This window comes from Lytechinus variegatus, chromosome 8, assembly GCF_018143015.1.
Source record: "Lytechinus variegatus isolate NC3 chromosome 8, Lvar_3.0, whole genome shotgun sequence".
In the NCBI taxonomy this organism is placed as follows: domain Eukaryota; kingdom Metazoa; phylum Echinodermata; class Echinoidea; order Temnopleuroida; family Toxopneustidae; genus Lytechinus; species Lytechinus variegatus.
In genome coordinates, this window is record NC_054747.1 from 38,007,668 (window position 1) to 38,024,436 (window position 16,769).

Below are 16,769 nucleotides of genomic sequence, written 5' to 3' on the forward strand. Positions count from 1 at the left end.
GGTTGTTGATCGACGATCTATGAGATGTTATATAAAAGAAAATCATTCTAGCAAGAGGGGATAACGTTTTAACAAGTTGTTCGGTACTTTTAATTTTCAGTGTACCAAGCACCATTTGAATATATTCAGCATTGTTTTTGTTGATTAGTTACAATTTCAGTAATCTCAGTGGCCTAAGATATATTTTCTGGGGTTTTATTGACCCGTAAAGTAAAGAGAGAGAGAGAGAGAGAGAGAAAGGATTTATGTGATCAAGAAGTGATAAGAAAAAAAACTGATTTGAAATAGCTGAGAGACAGGCAAAGAAAGAAGAGCCCGCTCCCACACCCGTACCAGAGTTACGGGGTTAGGCTGTCCCGTCGGTGGATTCAGGTCCATCAATATCTTAAGGTTTGATCTTTCCAGGGGACAAACGTCTTTAAATATGGTGTAGTCTTTGCTCTAGACACAATTATTTCAAAATAGAAAATTATTAGAAACGATAAAAACAGACAAACGATATTAACAAAGACGCCACAATATCATTGATGTAGAATAACGTTGTTGTTGTTATTTTGGGTTTTTAAGGCGCGTACCATTCAGATCTGAATATTTACGCCTTTTATTAATTTGTCGTTTATGTGGTATGCGTTATCACAGGGTTTTTATAGTTTGGGAGATGCTGGTGTCTAAGTTTTAAGATTAATCTTTTGCTTAATTTGTATTTTTAAGAGAACTGGGTATAGGGTAAAGACAACTGTCCTAACCTAAGCATTTTAACTGGATTTAATTTTAAAGATTGGTCTTAGCTTTGATTTTTTTTTCAATATTTGTTTATCTTATAAATAACTGGGTCTAAGGATTATACTCATGTTATTCAACAAGAATAAGAATATGACAAAGTCTTATGTTTTTAAGATTGTTTAAATTAATTTCTAAATGACTGGGTCTGGAATAGAGACAACGCACTAAACATGTGCTTTTCTACTTGGTCTTAATTTGGAGGATTGTTGGTTCTTAGATTCGTTGTGGGGGTTGGGTTTTATTGTTTTTTTATTCTCGAAATAAGTGTGTCTGGAGGAAAGTCTACAATCGATCTCCATGTTATTCCACAGTAGTTAGATTATTGGGTATTCGTTTTAGAATATTTGTAAAAACTATTTTTAAAAATGATAACCAAGTCTGGAGAAAGGACGTTTCCTTAACTCATGCATAATTACAATGTTTTGTAAGGGTCTTAGTATTATTTTTAAAAAAAATCTGGGTGTGGGGTAAAGACAAATTTTTACTGGGTGTAACTTTTGAAAATTGGTTTTAGATTTGATTTTCTTTATTATTTCATTTTTTAGAATATGATAGGGTCTTATGTTAGAAGATTTTTTTTTCGTAATTTCAGTAATGATTAGGTCTGGAATAAAGACAAAGTTCTAAACCTCTTTTTAAAAACAGGTTTTTAGGTTCAAGGATTGATTGGTCTTAGATTTGGAGTTATTTCTATTTTTGTCTCACCTGCGAAGCAAAGTGAGACTATAGGCGCCGCTTTTCCGACGGCGGCGGCGTCAACATTATTAATATTATTATTATTATTATTATTATTATTTATATACTGCGCTTTTCCCAGAATGGCCCAAAGCGCTTACAAGAAGAAAAGGAGATTATTACAACTATACAAATGAAAACGTACAATCCTAAAAATCTGGATTGGAAAAAGGAAGGTTTTAAGTCCCTTTTAAATGAAGGAACAGATGGTGATTGTCTAAGAGTAAAAGGTAAGCGATTCCAATATTTTGAAGCGGTTATGGTAAAAGTCCTATCTCCAGCTAGTTTCTTAGTGATTTTATATGTGAGACGGAATGGGTCACTGGAGGCTCGTACATTCCTGCGAGGGATGTATAGGGTCAAACAATCACGCAGATATGAAGGTGCCTGCTTATTGAGAGACTTAAAAACTAACAAAAGTAACTTAAAAACTATACGATGTCGTATGGGAAGCCAGTGTAACGATTCAAGGAGTGGTTTAGAGAAGTGAAATCTTGTTACTTGATAAATTATTCGAGCTGCCCAATTTTGAAGCCTTTGAATGCGATCTACTTGAGTAACAGGAATGTTAGAGAGAAGACCATTGCAGTAATCTAAAGGGACAGAACTAGAGAACGAATTGCATTGTTACAGGCAGATTGAGTAATATATCTTCTAATTCGAGAAATATTCCTTAAATGAAAAGTTACAGTAGTGCATATTTGAGAAACACGGTCAACCATTGACATTTCTCTATCAAAAATTACACCAAGATTTTTAACAGTAACAGAAGGGCTTATGGATATATCGCCGACTGTTAACTTCAGATCTGGCAGATTGCGTAGACTGTGTGGAGAGGCCGCTATGAAGAATTCTGTTTTTGAGTCATTCAACTTTAATTTATTAACTGTCATCCAGTTTCTAATATCTGAGATACAGTTCTGAAGTCGAAACAGAGCGACAACTAAATCTCCTGGGATTTTCGGATTAAATGAAATATACAATTGGGTGTCATCGGCATAAAGATGGTAGTTGATACAATGATGTGTAATAATATTACCAACTGGTAGGGTGTATATAGAATACCCGATAGGGCCTACTACCGAACCTTGCGGAAGACCAAAATCAAGGTTAGTGGGTTTGGATAGTTTACCAGTAACGTTAACTCTGGAGGACCATCCTGTGAGGTACGACATCAAATCTTAACAGTCTTAACCTGAGGTTAAGTTTTTGAAATGACGTCATAACTTAGAAAGTATATGGACCTAGTTAATAAAACTTGGCCATAAGGTTAATAAAGTATTACTGAACATCCTTTTACAGTTTCATGTCACATGACCAAGGTCAAAGGTCATTTAGGGTCAATGAACTTAGACCATGTTGGAGGAATCAACATCGAAATCTTAACCTGAGGTTAAGTTTTTGAAATGTCATCATAACTTAGAAAATATATGGACCTAGTTCATGAAACTTCGACATAAGGTTAATCAAGTATCACTGAACATCCTGCATGAGTTTCACGTCACATGACCAAGGTCAAAGGTCATTTAGGGTCAATGAACTTTGGCCGAATTGGGGATATCTGTTGAATTCCCATCATAACTTTGAAAGTTTATGGATCTGATTCATGAAACTTGGACATAATAGTAATCAAGCATCACTGAAAATTTTGTGCAAGTTTCAGGTCTCATGATTAAGGTCAAAGGTCATTTAGGGTCAATGAACTTTGGCCGAATCGGGGGTATCTGTTGAATTATCATCATAACTTTGAAAGTTTTTTGGTCTAGTTCATTAAACTTGGACATTAGAGTAATCAAGTATCACTGAACATCCTGTGCGCGTTTCAGGTCACATGACCAAGGTCAAAGGTCAATGAACTTTGGCCGAATTGGGTGTATCTGTTGAATTACCATCATAACTTTGAAAGTTTATGGATCTGATTCATGAAACTTGTACATAAGAGTAATCAAGTATCACTGAACATCCTGTTCGAGTTTCAGGTCACATGATCAAGGTCAAAGGTCATGTAAGGTCAATGAACTTTGGCCATGTTGGGGTTTTTTGTTGAATAACCATCATATCTCTGTAAGTTTATTGGTCTAGTTCATAAAAAGTGGACATAAGAGTAACCATGTATCACTGAGTGAACATCTTGTGCGAGTTAGAGTAGTATTCAAAGTCAGCACTGCTGCTATATTGAACCGCGTGATGCAGGTGAGACGGCCAGAGGCATTCCACTTGTTTACAATTAGCGTTATTTTGAAAAACAAATGACTGGGTCTGGCTGAAAGACTACGCTATACGCCACTGGGCGTTGTGGCGTGCGCCTGTAATCCAAGCTGTGGGGAAGTTACAAATTGATGCAGAGGCTCGAGATTCGAGTCCTGGTCACGTCTTTCGGATGGTGACGTTAAAGGTCGGCCCCAGACGTAAATAATCATATCTGATTGATACACGTCTGACAAAACTCAAATACACACACACACGTTATCCAGCATTAATATGATTATGGGGTATTTATACGGTTTTTGTTGTTGTTGTATTGTTATTAACAATTTTATTTAATAACAGGGCTTGGAGAAAAGGCAAAGCTCGACTTTATTTTTTTCCACTGGAATATCATTGTGGTATCTTAGTTTGGACTTATATTATAATTTTTGAAATAACCGGGCCTGGAAAAAAGACTTTGGACTTGTATTATAACTTTTGAAACTACCTGGTCTGGAAAAAAGACTTCGGACTTTTGTGCTATATGAAGGCATTACTATAGGGTTAAAGTTTTAGTTTTAAATAACCGGGTCTGGAGAAAAGACTATGCTGGATTCTCAATTTACTCATAGCACATAATTATATTCACAATACATTCCGTATAATTTAAAACAACAACAAAGACATTGATTCCACCAGTTTTAATTAACTGGGTCTGGAGAGAAGACTAAGATCGATTCTCATTTTAATTCCACTGGAACATCTATATCGTATTTTAGTTTGGACTTATATCATATTTGAAATATCCGGGTCTGGAAGAAAGACTTTGGACTTATATTATATTTTTTTAAACAACCGGGTCTGGAGAAAAGACTTTGGACTTTGTTATAATTTTTGAAACAACCGGGTCTGGAAAAAAGACTTTGGACTTATATCATTACTTTTCAAACAACCAGGTCTGGAAAAAGACTTTGGACTTATATTATTATTTTTTAAACAACCGGGTCTGGAAAAAGACTTTGGACTTATATTATTATTTTTGAAACAACCAGGTCTGGAATAAAGACTTTGGACTTATATTATTATTTTTAAACAATCGGGTCTGGAATAAAGACTTTGGACTTATGTTATTATTTTTTAATCAACTGGGTCTGGAATAAAGAATTTGGCCTTATATTATTATTTTTTAAGCAATCAGGTCTGGAATAAAGACTTTGGATTTATATTATAATTTTTTAAACAACCGGGTCTGGAATAAAGACTTTGGACTTATATTATAATTTTTTAAACAACCGGGTCTGGAGAAAAGACTTCGGACTTATATTATAATTTTTGAAACAATCGGGTCTGGAAAAAAGACTTTGGACTTATATTATAATTTGTTAATTAACCGGGTCAGGAAAAGAGACTTTGCACTTTGTGCTTTATTAACGCATTACTATAGGATTTTAGTTTAGAACGGATTTGCCAAAAATCCCTTCAAATTTATAACATTTGTGGGTACAGTAATTATTCCATTTGTGGGCGATCAAAAATTATTACATTTGTGGGTAAAGTGCATTATTACATTTGTGGGTGAAATTATTACATTTGTGGGTAAAGTGTTATTACATTTGTGGGTAAAGTGTTATTACATTTGTGGGTAAAGTGTTATTACATTTGTGGGTAAAGTGTTATTACATTTGTGGGCAAAGTGTTATTACATTTGTGGGCGTTATTACATTTGTGGGTGCAACACACCCTCGAATTGACAAGAAACCATCAAAATATATTGTATATATAAAAACACAAGGTTTGGTCAAGTTTCTATGGGGCCTATCCTGGACTAAAAATGTAATTCAGGGGAAGCGTTTCATTAAGGCCCCCATTCCACAGAACGGAAACAATTATTGAAAGACCACTGAAAGACTTAAAATTAATGAGGTCTTACAGCACGGTCTTCAAGATCACTGAAATTTGTCATCTCTGTGGAATGGCTCAGAGGCTCGGTGTAAAAATGGCAGAGGTTAAAAATGGCAGAGATAAAAATGGCAGAGGTAATACTGGCAGAGGTGAATATGGCAGAGGTAAAAATGGCAGAGGTAATAATGGCAGAGGTAAACATGGCAGAGGTAAACATGGCAGAGGTAATAATGGGAGAGGTAAAAATGGCAGAGGTAAAAATGACAGAGGTAAAATGGCAGAGGTCATAATGGGAGAGGTAAAAATGACAGCCCTAGGTAAAATATGGCCAGCCTTAAACCCCCATGCAATGAATTGTCAAAAAGCCCCCGCATGTACATAGATTAAATTAGAAGTGCATGTCACGGTTAAGCATTTCATCATATCATATTATGTCTTTATCGGCCTAACGATGCTATTTACGATTTCGTCGGAGGTGTACTGTGAAGGCTTTTTAAAAAGAAATCAAACGTCAGATATTTTTTCATTCAATTTATCAGGAGCAAAATGAAACTGCACTATTCTCATTCATCATTTTATAACATTACTTTTTGTCTGGCTGTTTTTTTATATCTAAAGTTTTGCCAGATTTACCGATGAAACAGGAGGAAGAGTAGACATAAAAGAGGTGGAGAGACAGAGAGGGTTAGGCGTGGGAAAAAAACATAGAGAACATAGCGGGGAAAGCTTAGACGTTGAAATTGTCACGAATGATTGTGGTTAAATATGTCCTTATTTGTAATGTCGTCTGTACTATTCTCTTTAAATATTTGAATGACAATAAGCATGCGTTCCCAGGCTTGGCACTGAATATGTAACTGATTATGAAAATCAATAATAATCTTGCGGTCGATCGAGGGGGACCGTCTGGCTCAGATTCTTTGCCTAAAAGAAGACCCTGAACCTTCTTTACCACTGCATCCAATATGATATATACGGCTTGATGGTCATAACCCTTGGAAGCGAAAGTGCTGTTGGGTATTTTGTACACCATAAGCAGCACCCTCTTGGTAATTAGCTTGGTATGCTAAAATTTGGAATTTGATACAAATCTCTGTTAGTTTTCAAACAGAAGAAAAAAAAATTGTTTATTACCTGATTGCTATTATTTTTGTTGTAATTCTTTTTCTGACCCAAAAGAACTTCACTTAGTTGAAATATTTTTTGTGTCATTTTCCCCCTTAACCAAAACCCCTTTGATCATGTTGATTTTAGAGTGAAAACTTTTTTTCTTGGCTTTTTAACAAACCAGCACCCCATATCTCTTTCATTTTTGCCTATGCCATCTTTACCTTTGTCATTTTCAACTCCGCCATTTTTTACACTGTTAGAAAATTTATACTTAAAAATCAACAATTACTGCAACAGAGTCTGGAGAACACCTGTAATCTTACTGCACTGTGTAATCCTACTTGCATGCATTTGTATAAACTTACAGAAAATTGGTATTTTGTGCATGTACCCTTACAAATTTATTGTAATAAAACTGTTTCCCCTTTTTTAAAAACATATCTGTTCCGCAAAATTGTAGAAAAATTGTGGAAAATCCTCCTGTTATTATAATCTACAATTTTTTTTCTGTATAACCTGTTTTTTAATTTTTCTTCTGTAGAATCTACTGTTTTTTCTAATAGTGTATCTCGGACACTTACTTCAGCCATTTTTACCTCTGCCATTTTTACCTCTGCCATTATTACCTCTGCCATTTTTACCTTTGCCATTATTACCTCTGCCATTTTTTACCTCTGCCATTTTTACCTCTGCCATTATTACCTCTGCCATTTTTACCTCTGCCATTATTACCTCTGCCATTTTTACCTATGCCATTATTTCCTCTGCCATTTTTTACCTCTGTCATTTTTACCTGGCACCAGCTCAGAAGACCCATCAAAGAACTCCGAAAGACTGATGTATATTTCTTGTCTTACTGGTCTTAGAGTATAGTCCTATAGAGATATTTCAATGGTCTTTCAGAGATCTTTCATGCAACAAGTAGGCCTAATCTTTCAGAATTCTTTCCATGGACTTTGCCTGGTCCTTAAATGATCTTTCAATGATCTCTCATGAGTCTGACATCGATCTCCGCAAAAATCTTGAGAGACTGCCAAAAGATCATTGAAAGACTATCAAGATCTTTGAAATTTCATCAAAATTAGACGCTGAAAGATCACTGAAAGACCATTTTCTAGCTGTAAGACCATTGTAAGACTGTTTTGAACCGTTTCAAAAAGTTTTGAAGCCCATGAAGACCATGAAGACTACTGAAAGATTGGTCAGGACTCATGTAAGACCTTGAAGACAATTGTAGGTTCATTGAGAGACCTCTGAAAGATCAACCAGAATTCATGGTCTTTCAAAAGTCTTTCAGCGGTCTTGTTCTCTGTGGAATTGGGGTTTAAAGGACTTGCCGGACATTTAAAAGGGATATTTTAAGGAGCTCTTGTAAAAATCAATTCGTAAATAAAAAATAATGAAAGCTCGATATCCGAGCTGAAATATATGTATATTTGTGTATTGACTTAAAAACGTGACAGTGCTTATTTCAAGCTCCATATCAGCCTATATTTAACAAGATATGAATCTCATGGAACAGGTAATTCGAGCGCTAAGCGCGAGCGAAAAAAAACATATAGTGACATGAAAGATTTTTTTTAAAAAGTCTTCCCCTCACTTTATTTTATTCACTCAGCTACCTCCTCTTATTTTCCCCTTCTTCTTGGTGGTGAAACGATCACTAGGAGATGATCTAACTCATCAATCATGAGGTTAAGAAATCTAAATATTATTTCTATATTTAATTTTTATCACATTTTTAATTTTATCAAAATTATTGAATTTTTTAAGATAATGAAAAAAAAAACACGATTTATCATCTCATTACCAAATGTATGATGCTGAAATCACCATGGTAAGATATAATGCAGAATTTGCAGAACATTTACTCCCTAAATCTCTCCGCCAATCCTCCGATGAAGAAAGTACACAAAATTTGAATTAACTTACCTCCCATCATCATGAACGTTATGAACAAGAGAACATATTTCATGGCGAGGGGTATGTACGATAAACTGCTAATAAAGTAAAATAAACACGCTGGTGATTAAGGTGTTAAGTGCGGAGTAATTTTGCTCGGTGAATGATAAATCTGTCTCTGTTTCCTAATAGGCATGATCACGCACATGCGCCTCTGTATAATGAATTCCACAATAGATTGTGCAGGGGGCAACACAACGCCATGGTTCAAACAAAATCGACTGCGGGTAAAAAAAAACACGCTAAAAACAAACATTCAGTTTAAAGGGGAAGTTCACCCTGACAATAAGTTTATTGTAAAATAGCAGAAAAGATAATAAAAAAAATATTGGTGAAGGTTCGAGGGAAATTCATCAAAGATTTTATAATAATTTTGAAATGGTTTGTGAAACGCGTGATGTGAGAACACGTAATTATAATACACTAAATGTTGTTCCTCCTCAACCTGATATTGAATGCTTCAAGAAATCTTTTATGTTAATTCTCCGCCGTACTGATCTGGAAAAAATTGCCGGATTCACTTCAGAATGCAGTTTCAGTAATTTTTTTTTCAAATTATCCTTAAAAATGTCTTTATTTTGATTCTATGTCGATTTTTACCTCACATTGGCTGTCATACACAATCATTACGAGCAGATATGAATGCATTTCTATTTTCATCTTTTCTTCCTTGTCATGTTACTACCGATATTCCTATACCCTTGAGTTCTTTCTGGATAGTATTTGTAATCCTATGATTTTGTCTATAATAACCCTTACTTGTATTTCATTAATTGTAATATACAATTCCCTTAATCTTCTTTAACGTTGATGTCACGTTGCTGTTATTTATAATGATCTTAACCCTTTGATGTTTTATAGTTTTATACATATATTAATACTTTATTGTTATTGTTTCATCAAATTTTCTATATACTTTCTATAATGCCACTAATTAATTCAACAATCATCTAAGCGCTTTTTTTTTAAATTGGATGAATTATACAATAAGTAGTTTTAAATTAGTAACTGTTCCGTTTTGATAACTTAGATATTTCAGTTTGATACATATTATCATTTAAGTAAATATTTGTTTATTTATGTTACCAGATTTTGACTTTTCATATATGATTTCATGATTTTTGTTGTTCTTTATTATGTTTTTATCAGGTCACTGATGGAAAACATTTTTATGCTGATCTTTTGTACCTGAGTAAATATATTCTAATAAGATAAATAATAAATGAATTTAAAAGGTGATTAAAAATTCTATATTTTTTATTTTGATGTCATCTGCAAGCAGCTTCCCATGCATCGTGAATGGAAAAAAGCAATCTTTTTCTCAAAAAGTAAAAAATTATTTTTATTGTACCTTCAGTTTGTCAACAGACAAATTATTTCACACCCGCACCTAAAGAAATCAGAATTTTAGTCACCATGAACGATTAAAGGAAAAGTATACACCAAGAAAAATTTGATATGAATAAGAAGAGAAAATGAACGAGCATAACACTGAAAATTTCATCAACATCGGATGTAAAATAATAAAGTTATGACGTTTTAAACTTTTGCTTAGTTTCACAAATAAAGTTATCTGCACATCCTGGTCGGTATGCAAATGAGGAGACTGGTGACATCATCCACTCACTACTTCTTTTGTATTTTATTATAAGAAATATGAAATATTACAATTATCTCCTCATTTTCAAGTGAGAGAATATTTCATCCCTGAACATGCAATTCATAGGCAATTCTGAAGTAATTATTTAGAGTAGTCCACACAATACAAGCACTGCTTTTTAGTGGATCCCTCCATTATCTCAGAATTTTATTTTATAATGTTTATGATATTTTGCTTATATATAATACTATATTTTGTTTAACTTTTACTTATAGATGAATATCTTATACTGTAAATCTCTCGATTTATTTTGTCTGTATAAGTTCATTGTAACTATTTTGACCACATTACTTTGTTCTGTTGAAAATGAAATAAAATAAATTTAATTGAATTTAATTGTATAATCAACATTCTTTCTTAGTATATGGTTCAGTCAAGTCGGTCCTTCCAATCAAGTGTATAAAAAATGAAATATTTTATAATTCAAACATTAAAAAACAAAAATTGTGAAATAGTGAGTGTAGGACATCATCAACTGTCTAATTTGCATATCACTGCTTTGTAAAAAATGAGCGTAACTTTAAAATGTCATATAACTTTTTTTTATATTACATCCAATTTTTATGAAATTTCCAGCTTAATGCTAGTTTGATTTTTCTCTATTTACTCAAATCAACATGTTTTTTGGGGGTGGACCTGACCTTTAAAAATTGACATTTATGCATTCTTAATACATAACATATGGTGACAATACATCCGTTTGTTTACTGTTAAGCACTCCTATAGTTTTTCATTCTCATTGAATTAATCTTCGCTTTTCTCAAAGTGCTATATGTCTCTGTCATCATAGCCTTTAAACAAGGCTCTGCGTCTGCTAATGATATCTAAATCGAATACGTAACGGCTGGAAAAAGACTATTGAAAGGTCGGATACGAATACGTAACGGCTGGAAAAAGACTATTGAAAGGTCTACCTTGGTACTTAAAGAGTACCAAGGTAGAAACCCAGGTCCGTTTCGTTCTCAGAACGAAACGACTATATAAAATCTGAATAAGGAGGAAGAAAGGACACTTTTCTCCTCCTTTCTTTAATACCCTTGGCTGATTATCCGAGTTTCTTTAATTTGGCGATTCGCAAGGGGGACAGAAAGGAGATAAGGATGAAGAGAGAATTTTCATTGTTTATTTGTTGGTTTGTTTTAGTTCTATTTTCAAATTTTGTTTTTGTTTTGTCTTGGTTTGTTTTTATTTGTTTTTTGCACTTTCATCCTATACTTTAATTTCGGTTTCCCGAAACCTGGAGTTTTATCAGGCCACAAATCCAGTTTACTTTTGCTTTTTCTGTTGCAGCTTACTGTAGCAGAAGAAAATCAAACGTGCTGCAAGAATCAGAACGCATACAAAAGAAAAATAAATTAATTCTCTAAAAAAGGAAGGGAAACAAAAAAAAAGAAAAAGGAAAAAAGAGAAAAGAAAAGAAAAAAGAAAAAGAATTGAAAAAAAAGAGAAAAAAGAAGAAATATGAGAACAAAAGCAAAGAACATAGAAGAAAAAAAAGAAAAGAAAGAAAAAAAGAAAAAAAGAAAAGAGAAGACAAAAAGAAAAGAAAAAATATAACATGAAAAAGAAAAAAAAGACAAAGAAAATAACAGAAAGAAAAGGAAGAAAAAAAAAAGAAAAAAAATAGAATTAGAGAGAGAAGGAAAAAAGAATGGAAAAAATATATAATAAGCTACTGAAAATGAACAAAAGCTGTGACAAAATAGTCAATCCTGACTGGTTGCCAACCAAGGAAAGAAGAAGAAGAAGAAGAAAGAAAAGAAAACAGAAGAAAGAAAATAACAAGTAAATAAAAAAAGGAGGAAAAGGAAGAAAAAGAAAAGAAAAGGGAGGAAATAAAAGAAAAAAAAAGAAAAAAAAAAAAGAAATGGAAAAGGAAAAAAAAAAACATGATAAGCTATTATAATGAACAAAAGCTGTGGCAAAAATAGTCAATCCTGACTGGTTGCCAACCATGGAAAGAAGAAGAAGAAGAGGAATATGAGGATTGCGAGCTCAGTCCCTCGTCGGCTGCCGCTCATTCCAAATAGCCAAGACATTCGCTTCAGTTAAATTATATTGCATGCTCATTATGTTTAAACAATTATCAAAATTATCAATGACGTATTTCTTTTTATTTGAAAAATAAAAATACTTCGTTGATTGTACTATGATAGATGCTTTTTTGGAGAGAAATAAAACATTACTTAAAGGTCAAGTTCACCCCAGCCAAATATTGATTTGAACAAATAGAGAAAAATCACACTAGCATAACACTGAACATTTCATCAAAATCGGATGTGAAAAAAGAAAGTTAGGGCATTTTAAAGTTTCGCTTATTTTTAACAAAACAGTGATATGCACAACTCAGTGACATGCAAATGTGTCAGTCGATGATGTCCATCACTCACTATTTCTTTTGTTTTTTATTGTTTGAATTATACAATATTTCATTTTTTACAGATTTGACAATAAGGACCAACTTGACTGAAACATATAGTATTAAAGAATGCTAATTCTACATGGATGACATCATCAGTCTCCTCATTTGCATACCAAGCAGGATGTGCATATAACTGTTTTGTGAAATTAAGCGAAACTTTAAAATGTCATAACTTTCTTATTTTACATCCAAATATATTCAAATCAATTTGTTGTTGAGGTGAACTTGTCCTTTTAAAAAAATCGCGAGGCCTTGTCAAGTTGTTACTTACAACTTTGTTTCTTTCGAGGATACAGAATTAAGGTGAAAAGAAGGCTCTTTAACTGAGGTAAATCATAAACATTCTCATGAATATAATTCTTATGAACAATTTGTGAAAGGATATTTTTCAGTGTGTTTTCCCTTTCATAATAATTATTTTCCCTCCCGTATCCATACAATCAGTACTTAAATCATCAATAACTAATAACAACTTTTTTCATATGAGGACAATCCATCCAATTAATCGTAAACAGAAAACTAAAATCAATCAATGATCACAACCAGTATCAAGACAGACAAGATTACAGGATATAATGTATATAGAATCAATGAAGGTATGCATGGTCAACTTTGTTTTATTTCTGATGGAATATTTCCAACTTCCTAAAAAAAACTAAATTTAAAACCATTTCATTTTGAATTATTTCTTCCACTGAGATTTCTTTCATTCAATTTTCCATATATCAGCTAATGACTAGTATCAAACAAGGGTAACATTTTCAAAGTTTGGCTCATGTGTAAATATTTTCTTACCCTCATCAAATATTAGTGGCTTTCTTTTTCGAAAGTGTTAAAAAATCTTTTTTAATAGCTTGTTTAAATCTCTAAACAGTATTTGTTTGAGTAACGAACTTAAAATTAGTTGTTAAATTTTACATAGTTTTTAAATTTTGAAGTACTTATTTGACAGATTCACATTCCTCTGCCTAAATTTACTTGTACCATAGATAGTTGAAAAATGCACTTTAACTATAATTTTTACCTTTTTTCTCTATTATCGATAAATTTTGTTTTGATTTTTTGGGTTGATGTTGTTGTTGTTGTAAATAATGTATTTATAACCTATGCAGGGCAGGGGTTAAGGGCATTCGTAACCCTAGTTATGCTAAAAATTGATATTCTCTTTACTGACATATTTATAAAAATTCACAAAAAGTGTACATGAACCCTTTCAAGTTCACAATACACAATGCAAATTTACATCCCATGATAACAGGTTTGGTCACTTGATTCTCTCTCTCGTTTTCGAGTGTGTTCGATAATCCATGCATCTAATTGAACATTAGACTCTACGGGCATTTCATTTATAAAAATTCACAAAAAGTGTACATGAACCCTTTCAAGTTCACAATACACAATGCAAATTTACATCCCATGATAACAGGTTTGGTCACTTGATTCTCTCTCTCGTTTTCGAGTGTGTTCGATAATCCATGCATCTAATTGAACATTAGACTCTACGGGCAATTCATTTGTATTACCATCTTGATTAATTTGTATAATGTAAGATAAACTTGAAACTTGAACCATGGTAACCACATAAATCTAAACCAATCAGAATGGATGTGAATAGTTGAGCCACATATGTGACACATCATTTGCTCCGGGCCTTATTTAGTCTAAGATATAAGGTGTATGGTTAGGGTTACAATATGGCTTTATGTTAGGTTTAGGGCAGGGAATAGTGCTAATAAAGTCAAGGTTGAAGTTGGTAATTCCATTAAAGTACGGAATTTGCAATCGTCGCCGGAGCAAATGTCATGGAGCCCCAGCCGAAAGTTCGATTAAGATTTTAGCTTCGTGGATTTGAACTTGAAATTACAGCTAAAAAGCTTGTCGAATCTACTGAGGTTTAGATAAAGTCCTTAGGATTAAAAAGAAATCAAATGTTTGACTTGTTAATCAATGTTCACATTCTATTAAACTCTGGATTTATATCAAGGAGATTCGCTTTTCATTTCTTTCATGCAATATTCTGCAATGAAAAAAAATCTACAGAATTGAAACAATTTTGTAAAAGTTTGAAAATATTACGTATTCGTAAATGATGAATCAATACTATAGGCTGCTTTTTTCTGGAAAAGATGAGCGATATATTTTCCCCGAATTCATTTTCATTTGACACGATTAAAACAGAAAAAAACGTGCGGGAATCAAAATTGCAAATCATCAAATAATACCTTTCGGTGTAATTTATAAAGTGCTATATACATGTAGATTAAACTTAAACTACTCCAGCCGTGTGAAACCCGAGTATTATGAACACATGAAAATCAAATATAACTATAGAAGTATCCTATTTTTTTTCAAATCACTATTATCCAAGCCTGTGCTCTGTCACCTTGTCCACGTAACACAAAGGTTATCGATCGATTTGAAAGAGCAATTCTGATTGGTTTTTAGTCAGCCTACTGATCAAAATGCGCATGCAACGATGATACTGATAAGCCAATTCATTTGTGTTACGGGACCCTGGTCACGCCAATCATGCCAATGAAACCGACTCTAAACCGAACGATGGTGCATCATTTGAAATTTGGTCGGTCTGGGACCCTGAACACAGAGGTTAGCGTTCATCGTATTTACGATTGATTGCGCATTGTGGCCAATGCAATGAATCGTAATTACATTCTTCCACACTAATGGATATAAGCTATGTGTTACTGTCCCTTTGGGTCAGTTTGAAAGATGTGTCAGGTGGCATAACCGCTAAGACGACTTTCGACGGTGGCATAAATTGCTTAACGTCTTTTCATTAAAACTTTCCTTATAAATAAAAACAAATCAGTTATCCTGTTTTTGTCTTCACGTGCCACGTGGAGGTTCTCTGAAAGACACGACTGTGCGATTCCTCTCCATCTCTTCCTGCATCTCGAATCTTCGTTTCCTTTCGTTAAAGCTCGGAAGATCCTCACCGGGTCTCCTTGTTAATGTTTTTTCATCCTGCCCTTCCTTCGGGGCCGAACCGTCAAGGAGGTGGTGGCATTTGATGTCTAGTGGATGCTCAGGAAGGTCGATCTCACCATCAGCACTTCTCCTGTAAACCGGTTTCAGTTTCCCTCCAGGAATTCGAGGTGGAATGTTCCTTTGGAGTTCCCTTTCGAGAGCACCGGAATAGAAGAATGACTTCCGCTCCGGAAGTAGTTTGTCGAGCTCCTTGTCGTATGCTGTTGGTGCTGCATACTTCAGAGGGGTTAGATCCTTAACCGGTCTTACATCTTTCCAAGAACGTCGTTTGATTTTCTTCTTCTTGACCTTGACAGGCTCAGGATCTGGAACCTTCGGCTTAGGGGTGATCTTCTTTGGCTTTTTTGGTTTGGTCTTGACGGGCGGTTTCAGTTTTTGTTCGCCAGGACCAGAGGTGTGGTCAGCTCTTGGTGTATCCATCAGGTCCACTTCCTCTTCACTGAAGGGGTAGGGTTCAATGGATAAAGATGAAGTATTTCGAGTTTCAACAGAACCATCAAAGTCATCCTGGTCAACGGTCTCTGTTGATTGTCTTGATTCTACACCATGGAATGTTGACGATACAGAACTCTTCGGGTCCGGAGTTGGTGTTCTTTCGCCTGTCTTTATTTTACCAAGAGCAGGCAATCGGAAAGCACGTCCTTGTAGCATTCCTCGTTGAAGCAAGCTCGCTTTGGTTGGTATCGAGTGATACGACAGGATCCTCGACCCACATTCAGTCTCTTGTGACTTCCGGTCCGCTTCTCTCATGGCGTTGTTCATTTGATTCACCACCGACAACCTGGATGACACTTCCGGTCTGATGGGAAACGGCTGACCAGCATGAGAATTCACAGGTTCACGGATCCTCGGCAGGAAGGTTATACTTGTCAAGGATTGGACGGACGTCTGGACGGGGTCGCCCGGTGGCATCGAGAGTTGCTTTTGAAGGTTGCGACTCGTTTGGGCTTGCAGCATCCGAGATCGGATATCAGGGAGGAAAGTCTTCAGCTGATGCGC